Genomic DNA, 12,912 nt, shown 5'->3' with positions numbered 1-12,912 from the left:
GCTTCCAGGCCACGCCCCGGCGCCCTCCCTCCGCCCACCCGAAGGTCAGATTGCCAGGCAGTCACACGGCAGCCTTTCCGAGGGGCAGACGTCTCTGCGGTTCTCCCGAGCGGCGCCGGCCCTTCTCCCTCCAGGCAGCTGAAGCGGCTGCAGCGGCGGCAGCGAAGTCCCTCCGGGAAGCGCGGCGCTGACCGAGCGGCTGCCGCGGAGCTTCGTGCCGAATGCGGCGGCGGCAGCGGTGCGGCCCCGAGATGGTTCGCGGGCGCCTCGGCTCTGGGGCTCTCCCGGGCGGCGGCGGCGGCGGCGGCGGCGGCGGCGCTGGCGCTGTTCCTCTGGGAGGCGCGGCGTGGGCCGAGCGGCGGCCGCCCGGCAGCCAACATGGCGGTGGTGGACGCGGCCCCGTGTGATGGTCCGCGGGCAGCTGTTCGACGTCGGCGGCGCTCCAGCAACCTGGTACTTCGGCGAGGGCTCCAGCTGCGTGGTGTGGTGAGTGTCCCTGCCCCGCCGGCCGGCCGCGCCCGCCCGCGCGGCCCCCCGCCTGGCCTCGGCAGACGCAGCTGCGGCGTCGGCCCCCGGCCCGGGCCGCGGCCCCGAGCCCGGCCCGGACCCCAGCGGGCTGCCCCGCCGTCCGCGCACCGGGGGTCTCGGGCGGGGCCGGGCTGCTCGCGCTGGGGCGTTGCTCGGGGCGCTTCCCGGCCGGCCCTCGCTGGGCGCGGGGAGTGGAGGTGGAGGCCGGGACCCTGGCCGCCAGGGACCCGCAGGACGGTAACAGGGCCCCGACCCCCGGGCGCTCCCCTCGCGGCCTTCCCTTGACGTCGGGACTGTGAAGCCGCGAAGTCCTTCAGGATGCTCGAGGCGGGGCCGTGGTCTGGAAAGCGGTCGGCAGCGGCGTGTGTGCACAGCCCCGAAATCGTCATCTTGTTTGTCCCCCTCGCCTGCGTTTGCCGCGGCCGGCTTTGCTTCAGCCCCTTCCGTGCTGCCAGGGCTGCTCTCCTGCGCAGCCTTTCTAAGCAGCATGAGCGGCACCAGTGTTGGCGTGGAGTGTTTGAATCTTGAGGTTTCTTAATGGGTGTTGGTGTGGTACCGTTCGCGTTTCAGGAAGGATAAGCCGGCATTCCTGTCTTGATTTCTTCAGGGGTCATTTGGAGTTGGGCCTAATTGGACTTTTTTCCCCTTTTACCGCGCGTGAGCTCCGGTACTAGCATAAAGGCATCCAGACGTTTTAGCACAGTGACTGGACTCTTCCAGTTGCTGCTTTAGTGCTCAGTGTGTATGCGGCCCCGAAGGAGTTCTTGCAGGAGCGCATGCAGGCTCCCTTGTCTGGCTCCAGATCCCTCAGAAGCGTTCGTCGAATGGGGTGAGACAGCGTTGTTTTTTATTAGAACCGGCTATTTTGTGCTGATGGGTACTTGTGGAGCCGTTCCTTTTTAAAGCTTAATGTTCTCGAAAGACGTAAATGTTTTGATGAAGAGTGTGTGATTTATTTTCTGAATCTGTTCTTTATGAGTTTGGCCTTTTTTATACAATGTCTTTTCCTAATCATTACGTATAGGATATAAAGAGTAGAGTTTGAAGTGAGCCTTTCCCAGTGGGTGTGGTTTTGATAGAAAGCCATTAGGTACAAGTCACAATTGAAGCTGTGGAATCCAATCCTGGAAAAGGGAGTAGGTGGGAAATGTGGAGGACTCTGTAGGCAGAAGAGAGTTCAATTTTATATTTCTGCAATGCAGAACCATCAGAGTAATTGAAAAGGGGCAGGCGCCCGATAAGTTTTTCAGGTATTTGGAGAATCTAGATAAAATGGTGGAAATAAGAGGAGAAAACTGAGGTGAAGAATCAGATTGTGTGACCTTCTAGAGGTGGAGTTACGTAGTGGCGTGAGAGATGAAGGTGCTAGAGTCAGTAAGGGGCTCTTGTCAGACGAGTGGTGGACTTTTCATCATGGCAGGTATGGGATGAAGCAAAGGATGATGAGGTCTTACAGGGTAAGAGGCTGAAGAGGTGGGATTGGGATTTAGGAGAGATTCTGAGACAGGACGTGGTGATGTGATATGGGGAAGGTTGTTAATTCCAAGGCTTGCAGCCTGGGGGGATGGTGGAAGGAATAGTGTAGGCAGAAGAGGTTTGTTAAGGAGAAATACTGAGTTCTGGTTTGGACTCGTTAAGTTCATGATGCTGGTTTATGAGGCCCTTTAGACTATCTCTGGAAGGCGTCCTGAAAATAAAGGGATTTAGCATCTGGAGATGAAAATTAGTTCAAGTGGTAGTCTGATGTGAATGAACACAGGTTCTTATTTGAGATCATTGGTTAGGTGAAATTGCATGCATATATTCTTTGTGTTTATCGTTTTAGTAAATAATCCATAGTATGCAGTACATTTTCAAAGCATTCATTGTCCCAGAGAGTTTAAGAACCAGTGAGACAGAACAGAAAGAGCAAAGAAGAAAACTTGACAAGGAAGTAGTTTTAAGGGGTGGGCAAAGAAGAGGAAGCTGAGGATTGGTGAGTTGTATAAGACTCAGGAGAAAAGGAAAAAAAAATGATATGAAAGAGAGAAGCTGAAGTTGTATGGTTCATGATATAATTAAGGTAGATATGTTGGATAAATTCAGCTTGGAAACATTTTCTGAATGTGACTGAGAAGTCAGGTCATCTCCGTAGAGATCTTAATTGAAGCCTTGAGAAGGGACAAGATGAGAAAGAAATGTGTGAGCTGAGCTGAAGGAATGCCTGACTTGAGGTGTCCAGAGTGGGCTAGCTACAGAGGAGGAGGAAGAGGTGTCGTCAGAGAGCAGAGACCTGAGAGTCCACATTGTCAGAGGAGCCTGGGGACATAGTGCTAACTAGGAATCGGTACTGAGGATTGTAGAGAGCACAGCACAGCTGGAGGACAAGCTGTTGGATTTGTTGACTTCCAGCTCTCCAAAAAACATAGTTTTAACCAAAATTTCGTTGTGCTCACGTTCCTGATGGTAGTGTCCTGTCCTGTTAAGGTCTCTGTAATTGCGGCAGGCTAGTGAGAACTGCCGTTTAGTCAACACTTTCTGCTACTTTTTCTTTTAGGCAGATATTAATTAGTCCTCTTATCCACCCTGCAAGGGGTGGTTCCTTCCAGTAAAATGGAAATTTGAGACACAGCGAGGTTAATTCATTTACCCACAGATACCCAACTAGGAAGTGGTAGAGCATCTCTTTCTGGTTCCTAAGTGATACTAAACCAAAGATCAGAGTTTAGAAAATACATGCTTTCAATAATAGAAAATATCTATTGTCTGCTTTCTTTGTGATTTGCTTTTTTAGCCTTTTACGGAACGTTTCATGCAAGGTCATTCACTTAGAATTCATTGAACAGCAGTTCTCTGCGAGGACTCAAGGGGCGCCTGCCCTTCAGTAGCTGCTGGTCCAGACAGTGGGGTGCAGTTGGGCGGAAGTATGGAATGCCCATGGGGAGTGCTGTGGGGGCAGAAGGCCGGGCTGGTGTGTCTGGCTTCACAAACCTTGGCGTTGGGTGTGGATGTATGACTGGGAGTTTGCCTTGAGACGTGCATTCCAGGTAGACAAGAGTTCACATGCCAGGGCACAGAGGTCTGAGTGCCGCACATGTGGTCAGGAAAAGCAGGAGTTGTCTGGGAAGAGAGGGTGTGGGAGGCACCTTGGGGAGAAGACTGGAGGGGAGGCAGCTGGGATGGGTGGGGCCGAGTCCTGAAGGACTTTGTTTTCTAAGGAGCTGGGACTTGACCTGGTAGGTGAAGGTCATTGAAGGATGCCTTTTTTTCTGCTGGTTCCTCTTTAAATTTTGTGTTTCCCTCATCTGTCTTTGACTTCCTCCCCACTGTGCTTGTTCTCTCTTCTTTCTGCTTATTTAAGGGTACTCAGTGGGTGTGATTTTTCTTCCCCATCTCCAGGGCCATTTTGAAATGTATGTGGGTTTTGTTTCGCTTTTTGTTGTTACATTGATTGGAGGTGTTACTGGCCTTCGGGGTGTCTGTGGTGGAGGTGGATGTGCCAAACGACCCGCGTGCAGTGTGCATGCAGCAGTCAGTCCCTGCACCAGAGGAGCGTCCTGTTAAGATGCCAGTAGTGTTTCCCAGCAGCCAGTCCCCAAGAAAGACTGGGCCCTAGGCAGGTCCTGAATTCTGAGATTCATCTCCTCCATGAACTTGTCCTTATTTCTCTTGGCTCTAGCACTCCGCCCATCCCTCTCTGGAACTTTGCTGGGTATTGGTAGCACCTGTTTGAAAGGCAGGACCAGCAGTAGTACAAATCATGTACAGACGCTCCAAACTAGATTCCTAGTTGTGCTGGTTTAAGTGTTAATGTAACTTTTAATAAAGAAGTCTCGTGTGGTTTTTGGAGCTCAAAGATTTGAGGAGACCATCTTACATGAGCAACAGGAAACCCAGAGTTTCTAAACAGTTTTGAGTGCAAGTAAAATGCAAACAAAATTCATTTTGATGTTAGTAACATCCCTAATAATGTGCTCCTCCTGGTGGTGGCTATAATTGACTATAATTGATATGCCATTCTGCTGAATTTAATTTGTATGTTCTCAGTTCTCAAGCATTAATAAAAAGATTTTTGTGGAAAACAGGCAAGTTGAATTTTCCGGGAACTATATATAGTTTATTCCTGACTTTGCTCGCAGTAATGTACCTACTAAGTAGAGCACAACCGATTCCCCGAGAAACATGTCAAGGTACCCCACCCCGCGTCCAGCCTGCTGTGCCCGCCCACCCGCCTGACCCTGAGAGGCTTTTTCTTCCTTTTTGTTTCTCTTTTCTCTTTCACTTCTTGGGGCTCCCATACCTTTGAAAGCCAACAGGATAGATGTTCTCCAAGGTCCCTCTTAGATGCGCAGTCTTAGGGCAGGCTCTGGGCTCTGAACCCGTCCGTGGCTGGTAGGAGCTGGGGGTGGGGTGCAGACCATCTAACAGTTGCAAGCTTGCCTTAGGTGCTGTGGTTTCAGGGTCATTTCATCCTCATCTTTGAGGTATTATTATTATTATTATTTTTTACCTTACAGATAAGGAAACCAGGTTGCAGGTGCCTTGTCTAGGGTTCACAGCCAGTAAATGTGCAGCAGAACTGAGATTTGTCTAGACCTCAAAACGTGTAAATTTTTTTTTTCCTGAACTACTTTAGACTTTCCTCTATTAGAGCGAGTTACCTGGAAACGTACTTCCTGCAGTTCGGGTTCCTGAATGTGTTAGCACCAAAGTATAAAATGATGATTGTCGTGACCAACTTGGGCCTGTTGTGGAGATAGAAGAGAGAGGAACCAGAAACTTGGAAGGGGTGACGGAGGTAGGGTCAAAGCAGCTTCATTTTTATCAGAAGGGTGTTCATCAGTGTTTATCCTTCTCACTCCTACATTCTCCACCAGTTTCTTGATCTTCATTCACTTGGTAACGTTACTGAGCGTGTACCTGACTTACGTGCTAAGCGGTAGGATTGAAGTGGTTTTTACACTTTGGTGTTTACAGCCTAACAGGAAAGTAATCCCGTTTACTCAGTAGATGACGAGGTGCAGAGTGCTCCCTTCTGTACCCATCGAAAGTAGAGCAAAGATTTGAAGAGTAGTCTGGGAGGGTAGGGTTTCCTGGAGGAAGTGCTGTTTAAGCTGGGACATGGAGAATGACGTGGAGCTAGCTGGGTGAAAGGTGGGGAAGGGTGCTAAAGCATTTCGGGCACGACTTGTAGAAAATGGGCTGTAGAAATCGGGGAGTCTGTGATTAAGATCCAGGGATATTTCGCATGGTGTTGCAGGGACAGGAAGAGCAGTTAAAGCTTCAGGTATGGATGTAACCAGGAACTAAAAACTAGACCAAGGCAGCTACTCCCCTCCCTCTTTACATTTACAAAATCTTCTTGCATCCTGCATCTCTGCACAGCTGTTTTTTTGTTTTTTTCCTCTCTTCACTTTTACCACATCCCTGTGCACTTGGCAGAAGAGCACTGCCCCTAGCTGCCCAGAGCACCCTGACCCCTTGGGGAGAGAATCTGATCCAGCTTGGGCCAGTGTGCACCACTGGTCCCGGCACCTGAGGCCCAGATGGAGTCATGTGATAAGGCTGGACCTCTCTAGGGTGGCGCAGTGAAGTGGGGGTGGTTAGGAGCTGTCTCCCGCTGACCTCTGACTGACTAGGGTAGTTCTCCGTGCTGCTTCCCCTGCTCTTCTTGTGCTGGGCGGAGGCCTGCTGTTGGGTGCTGGTGGGGAGGAAAGGAGGGGAGGGCAAAGTCGTTTAGGCAGGAGAGGGGCTTTGGGTCGCTTTTAGGGCTCTTCTGCCTTCCTGTCTCTGGCGGTGTAGGGGTGGCATTCTTTACAATCTATTGAATATTGGATACATATATAATGTGTGAGCCATGCAGCCTAACAGTAAACACCCAGGAACCCACCACCCACTGAGTGACTTCAGAGCAGATTATCTGAGGCCCATGTTCTGATCCGTGGCTGGAGTCTGTACAGTAGAGTAAGTAAGAGTCTGTGCTCTGGACACCTGTCTGTGACCTGAGCTTGTTTTTCTGTCCTATAGAGAGAGGGTAGTGATACCCACCTCAGGGCTGGGGGGATTGGGTGAAACATGTAGGTGAGCGCTGAGCCCTTAGCCTCGGGCTAGTGCTCTGGTCATTACTGCCTGGAAGTGAGTGGGCCTGGCAGAGCCAGGGTCCTCCGTCACCTCAGTCTCTTGGACATCGTCCTGGAGTGCAAAGCAGAGTCCGTGAAAGTGAGACTGCTAGACTTGGGTCCCACAGTTGTGTGGGTTAGGGCAGCCCCCTCTCCTGGTGAGATTTAACAGTCAGAGAATCTTCTCTGCCAGGCCCTGGTCCATGTTCCCGCCCTCCCTGAGGGATGCTGCAGAGCCTGTTGGAGACAGACTGATAAGGAAATAGATTACTGTGTCACTGTGTGAAAACACTGATATAAGATCATTCTGGACAGAGCTGCAAACTTAACTCCACCTGGGCTTCCCAGTTACTAATTAATTCAGCAAGTGTTGTCTGTGTGTACTAGTACACAGACTAGCTGTTCAGCTGCTTCAGTGAACAAAACACCAGGTCCCCAGGCAGCTCGTGGTCAGTGGATGCCTGGCTTGGAGGGAGGACTAAGAAGGCTTGGTTAGGCCTTGGCTTTAGGTTCCTTCTAGTGAGTTTCCTTTTATTTCTCTTTGTTATAGCACTTACCACAGACACAGGTCTAAGATACTTTTTTTTTTTCCCCAGAGTTTATTCATAAATCATTTAATTTTAAGTGACTGCCTATTTTTCTGCCTTTGGAAAACTGATAGAGGTGGCTCATGCACAAACCTATTTTTAAAGTAAGTTACTCTTTTTATTGTTATTAAAGGAAGATTAAACGATCTCTGAGCAGTTCTTGGAGTTAGCAGATCCTTTTCTTTTTGTTACATATGTCCCATAAAATAATTTTGAGACTTTGAAGCTGAAACATGATTGTCCCCCCTATTTAAGAATTACATAGTCTGTTGTAAGACATAAAGCTGTGGTTGAGAAATAAAAAAGTTGATGGCACATCCTAACCCAGAAAAGAAAGTTTCTTTTTCAGCCAGTCAGAATCTTCTACACAAATTTCAAACTTTTTCGCTGTGCTTTGCATTTAGTGCTGGCACTGATGGGTTTGTGTCTCCAAGCCCAGGTCCTCCCAGAGCCTCCTGCCCGGGTGCTGGGGGGTTGCTGGTGGTGGGGTCCAGTGCAGACTCTGAGAATTGCCTTTAAGGCAGGCTGGAGGGGCTGGGCTTAGGGGGAGAGTTTGAGACTGCAGCAGCTGCTAACTCTCGGGGTCCCACATCTTGCAGTTTGGACTTCATTAATTCATGTTACAAGGTCCTTTAAAATGCTCATCCCTCTCTTTATACCATACTGAGTTTTAAAAAATTGACCAAACAGCAAGCAACAGGAGGCTGTCCCTTGTTTTCTACTTTAAGACAACTATATCAACATAGTATAAAATGTAAATGTTCAGTTCACTGCAGATTTACAGAGTTGTGCATTCATCACCACAGTTTTAGAACATTTTCATCATTCCAAAAAGTTTTTTATCTAGTGTTTTCTTATAATACTTTGAGATTCGTCCATGTTATTGCTAGGACAAGTAGTTATGTTGCTTTTTGTCATCAAACAGTAATTAATTGGATGCTTCACTGGATTATGGACATTTGGAATGTCTCCAGTTTTTGTCTGTTGTGAATGATTCTGCAATGAACATTCATTTAAGTTCTTAAGTGGACATATATTTTCACTTCTCTTGGGTACATAGGGGTAAAGTTGCTGTGGGCAAGTGATGTGTGGGTGTTTTGAGGGGAGGGGATGGTAAGTGATTATATTTTAAACCATAATGAGACTGCAGGTTAACTTACTGAACAAACATGAATACCCTGTGCCTGGGGGAGAAATGGGCCATAAAACAGCTCTTAAACTCTTCTGAAAGGAACTGACTTTATTTGCAGCAGAGGGAAGAAGTTCAAGCCTAAAGGCCCTTAGAAGAGAAATGGAGGTTGTGGTGACCAGACATTGGAAGGATATTCAAGACAGAGGCTATAGCACAGACTAGCTAGTTTTGGGGAGAAAAGAAGAAATAGGACACCTTGGAGGAGATCTTCTGAGGTCAGAACAAAAATCAAACACTGACCTGGGAAAATATTTATTCAAAGGAGCCAGAATTTGACTGGGTATCATTTCTTCTTTAAATGCTCAGTGGAATTCACTAGTGAAACCATCTGAGCTAGGTGCTTTTCTTCCCAGAAAGTTACTAATTATTGATTCAACTTCTTTTAATAGATACAGACCTATTCAAATTATCAAATTTTTCTTGTGTGTGTTTTAGTAATTTGTGTCTTCCCCCAAAATGGTCCACTTCATCTAAGTTGTTAAATCTGTGGGCATATGTCTCCAGGCTGTGACCTTCATAAGTACATCTCCACGAAAAGATCTTTCTTGAATCTTCAGCATAAGAACCTTGAAGGGTTACTGGAAGTAATACCCGTAAAAGTGTTGGGGGAGTCTCCCCCACTATGAACCCTCAAGAATTTCTCACTCTCACACAAGTCTACATTCGGCCTCTAAACAACTCATCAAATTCTCCATTTAAATCTTCCAGTGAGTGTATAGCTCCAGTGGCTTCTGTCCCACATGAGTACATCTTGGCTGTGATTCTCTTTATTGCCTGTGTCTTCAGATTTCATGGTGATGATCTGCCCTGCAACCTCAACAATCTGATAGGATTCAGGAAAAGTCATTGCTTTTCAATTTGTTCTGGTTTTTTGTTGTTTTATTTGTTTTAATATATAAGAACAGAGGTAGTAGTAACTTCCAAGCTCTTTAGATGTTGGATCGGAGACAGGTCAGTTTATTCTTTTTTATTGCTGAGTAGTATTCCATTGTGTTTGTTTATGCATTCTCCTGTTCTTGAATTTTTGGGTTGTTTGGAATTTTTGTCCATTATGAATAAAGCTGCTGTGAACATTCTTTTAACTGGTTGCTGAAGGTCGTAGTCATCATTAATTCTAGAATTCTGGATCCAAACTAAACAACAGTTCATAACAATGCACTTATATGGCAAGTGAATTACCCACAGCAAACTGACTCTGGCACTCAGTCAGCACTGGCTGATTGGACAGTCTCTGTAGAAAACAGAGTTGGGCAGCATCTGCTTTACTGTTGGTAGACTTCAGCCTGAGACCATGACTGCTTACAGCGCAAGCCATGAATTCAAGTGGGCATAAAAGTATCTTTTACTTTCCTAAAACTACACATCTGTTGAGACACCGTTTGACTTGGTGACAGCATGTGCAGCCTTAGTCATTTCCAAGTGAACTCACCCAGTCAATAAAGATTTCATAGTCTTACCATCCCCTGTCCCCGGTTTCCCTTCCTGATTCGAAGCTCTGGGGTGTATATCATACCACTGCCTTGGTGAGGAGGTGACGTCTTGTTCTCGCCTGTGCTGGCACTTTCTGAGACAGACAGTTTCCTGAAGATGCCTTTGGATTGGTGTGCTTCACTTTTAGAAAATTTATACACCAATTTATTATTCTTTGTCAACTGAAAATATTACCTCCATAAACCAGAACAGGTTATTATCAAATATCTGCAGTTATTATGCATTTAAAATTGAAATCACAGTACGTAGGTTGTCTGGTAAATCATAGCCCTCCAAACCTCAGGTTATAGCAGATCATCATGAATGCCTGTTGCTGATTCACTCTGGTGGTGCTACATGCCCAACGAAATATTGTGCAACCAATAAAGTCATCCGCAATACATTATTTCAAGGTCACTGCAGAATATGTTTTCACTCTTTTTTCTCCCCCATTTTTATAAATGGAGGTACTGGGGATTGAACCCAGAACCTCATGCACGCTAAGCATGTGCTCTACCACTGAGCTATATCCACCCCACTGTGTTTTAATTCTTAATCTTAGGAATGTTAACTTGTAAGTGGCACGGTTCATTTATTCTCAGTATAGAGAAAAATCTCTTTCACTATCATCCCCCATTAAGGGCTATACTCAACTAAATATTAGTTAATTTGCTTTTTATAATCAGCCAGTTTCTGCTTCCACACACCACCCCACCTACACACACACTAATAAAGTTTGAGAACTTTTTAAATGCTACTTAAAGTCCAGCTTCTGAATTTTTACTAGACTTATCCTGATATTAGTGAGGCATAAAGTGTGAGCACCCCTTTCTTAGGACCAGAAAAATTTTAGATTCAATGAAAAATCAGTTCAGATTTTTTTTCATGATATGACATCAGTTCGGATGTCATTAACTGCTCCATAGGACATGTAGGGAATTTGGCTTCATTTGAACTTCCTCAGGATAGTTTATGATGATCAAACTTAGTAGAGTTTTGGTCTTTACAAAAAAAATTTATCAAAAACTCAGGCGGTATGGTAGATATGAAATGAACCACATGATTAAAAAACTAACCAACTTATACAATGATTAGCATAGTGCTCATTAGATATTAATAAGCATGAACCTGCATTTTTGTGGTTTTTAGTTTCTTAAAATAGCGGAAGCAGTGAGAGGTTGAACTCCATCAACTCTAATGCTTCTTACCTTTCCCAAATTGTCATTTTCACTTCAGTTTCTCTTCATGGGAATAGAAGGGAAGGGAATGCCTACCAGGCCAGGGAAGTGGCAAAAGACATGATGGCTGGAAAGTATATGGCATGTTTGGGAGACAGAAAGTCAAGCAATTTGACTACAGTAGAGGGTTTATGTTGGGATTAGTATAATGTAAATCATAAAAGGTAGACTGGAGCTTGGATTACAAAGAGCCTTGAATACTGGCCTAAAGAATTTGTATTTTATTCTGCAGATAATGGAGCGCTGCTGTAAGGATCCAGGTTAAGGTAAGCCTAATCATAGTTTTAAAAGGAATGATCTGGTGTTAACACTTAGGGATGGATTAAAGGGGAGCGAGGCTGAAAGAAGAAAAATCAATAGAGGGCATGTTTCCTAAAATAGGTGTGAGCTATGATGGCTTGAGAAGGGTGATGTCACTAAGAGTCACTGAGTAACAGAAGCATTTGGAAAACAGAATCAGTGAAACTGAGAAGAAAGTGTTCTAAGACAATTCCAATTTAATGTGAGGAGAATTATATTTCCACTTACTTCAACATGGAAAGCATATAGAAAAAAGAGAAAATGTGAGTTCAGTTTAAAGACTTTTCATTCAAAACACAAGTATATATATATGTGAGGAAATGTGCTGTGTGCTGTGGAAACTGCAGGACGAGGTGAGAGGTCAGGGGTGCATCCATTTTAATTTAAAAGCTTCACCAAAAAAATAAGCAGCTAAAATATTAAAGTTTCAACTTGAACATCACATTTGAAAACTGAAAGGACTTGGCTACTTTTTATTTACCATGTTTTAAAATTACATTCAAACATATTGGTTAAATTCTGCATTTAATTACATCTCTTTTGTGTATGCGCTTTGCTAGAACATTATAAGCAATGTCTTCTGATTTGGCAGAGATTAACTTAGTAAAATGAATGTTTATGCTGAAAGGGAAATCGTTACCATTTAAGTGGATGCTCCCACTTAATACCTCCAACAACATGTCAAGTGTTAGTTTTCCGGGCAAAAGAGGTGTCTGGGTATACTATGTCTACATAATGTCAAAGTAACTGAGTAGCTCAAGGCGGTGAGAAAATAATTCTGTTTTATAAACTTGTTGCTTAAATCACAATCAAAGCCATTATTTAGTAACTTTTGTAAGTAAAACCACAATGTGATCTGCTTCCAAATCAGCATATGTTAGTTTTTTGGCATTGTTAAAGAGGCTCAAAACACGTAAGTAAGTAATCTAGCCTTAGTCTCCTCACCTGCAAAATAAGAAATTGGAATGATAGCTGAGCTATCTTTTAGTTAGTGCATTTTATTACATGCAAACCCTAAATCTTGGGAAAACAGGTGTACTAAACAATGTGCCAGAAAGAACTCTTGCCAAGAACATCTAAAATCATGGGATGATGTAATTGATAATGTCTAGAATTTATTTTACACTAAGCTTTTTTTTAATCCAGGAAGCTTAATGGGTTCTTATTGTAGTAATCACAGTCTAAAAAGGGAGGGAATAGGAACAAATATTCTAAGCCCCATTTTGGTTGGCACAGCAAGTCAATGGTAGACTCTAGCAGGTCAAAGTGTTGTCCTCAGATCAGCAGCCTCAGCATAACTGGGAATCTTGTTAGAAATACAGCCTCTTAGACTCCACGCAGAACCACTGAATTAGAATCTTCAGTTTAACAAGATCCACAGGTGATTCCTATGCATATTAAAGTTTGAGAAGCACTGATACACAATCCTACTGGATCTACACCCTGTGAGTGAGGAAATTTGCATCAGCCACCTACAGAGATCCCACATCTGCCTTGTC

The 12,912-nt window shown here is 45.1% G+C and overlaps 1 long non-coding RNA gene across 1 annotated transcript in view; it reads left to right on the top strand.

Annotated features, from left to right (window-relative positions):
• Positions 1-347: 347 nt before the first annotated feature.
• The window catches only part of LOC116277714 (uncharacterized), a 170,771-nt gene continuing 158,206 nt past the window's right edge, over positions 348-12,912 (top strand). Inside the window, exons 1-2 of the long non-coding RNA XR_012066237.1 lie at positions 348-486; positions 11,346-11,379. This is a non-coding gene — a long non-coding RNA (uncharacterized lncRNA). The remainder of the gene's footprint in view (positions 487-11,345; positions 11,380-12,912) is intronic.

The sequence above is a fragment of the Vicugna pacos genome, chromosome 32 (assembly GCF_048564905.1).
Source record: "Vicugna pacos chromosome 32, VicPac4, whole genome shotgun sequence".
Taxonomy (NCBI): Eukaryota; Metazoa; Chordata; class Mammalia; order Artiodactyla; family Camelidae; genus Vicugna; species Vicugna pacos.
This window is presented reverse-complemented; position numbering and strand designations above follow the sequence as displayed.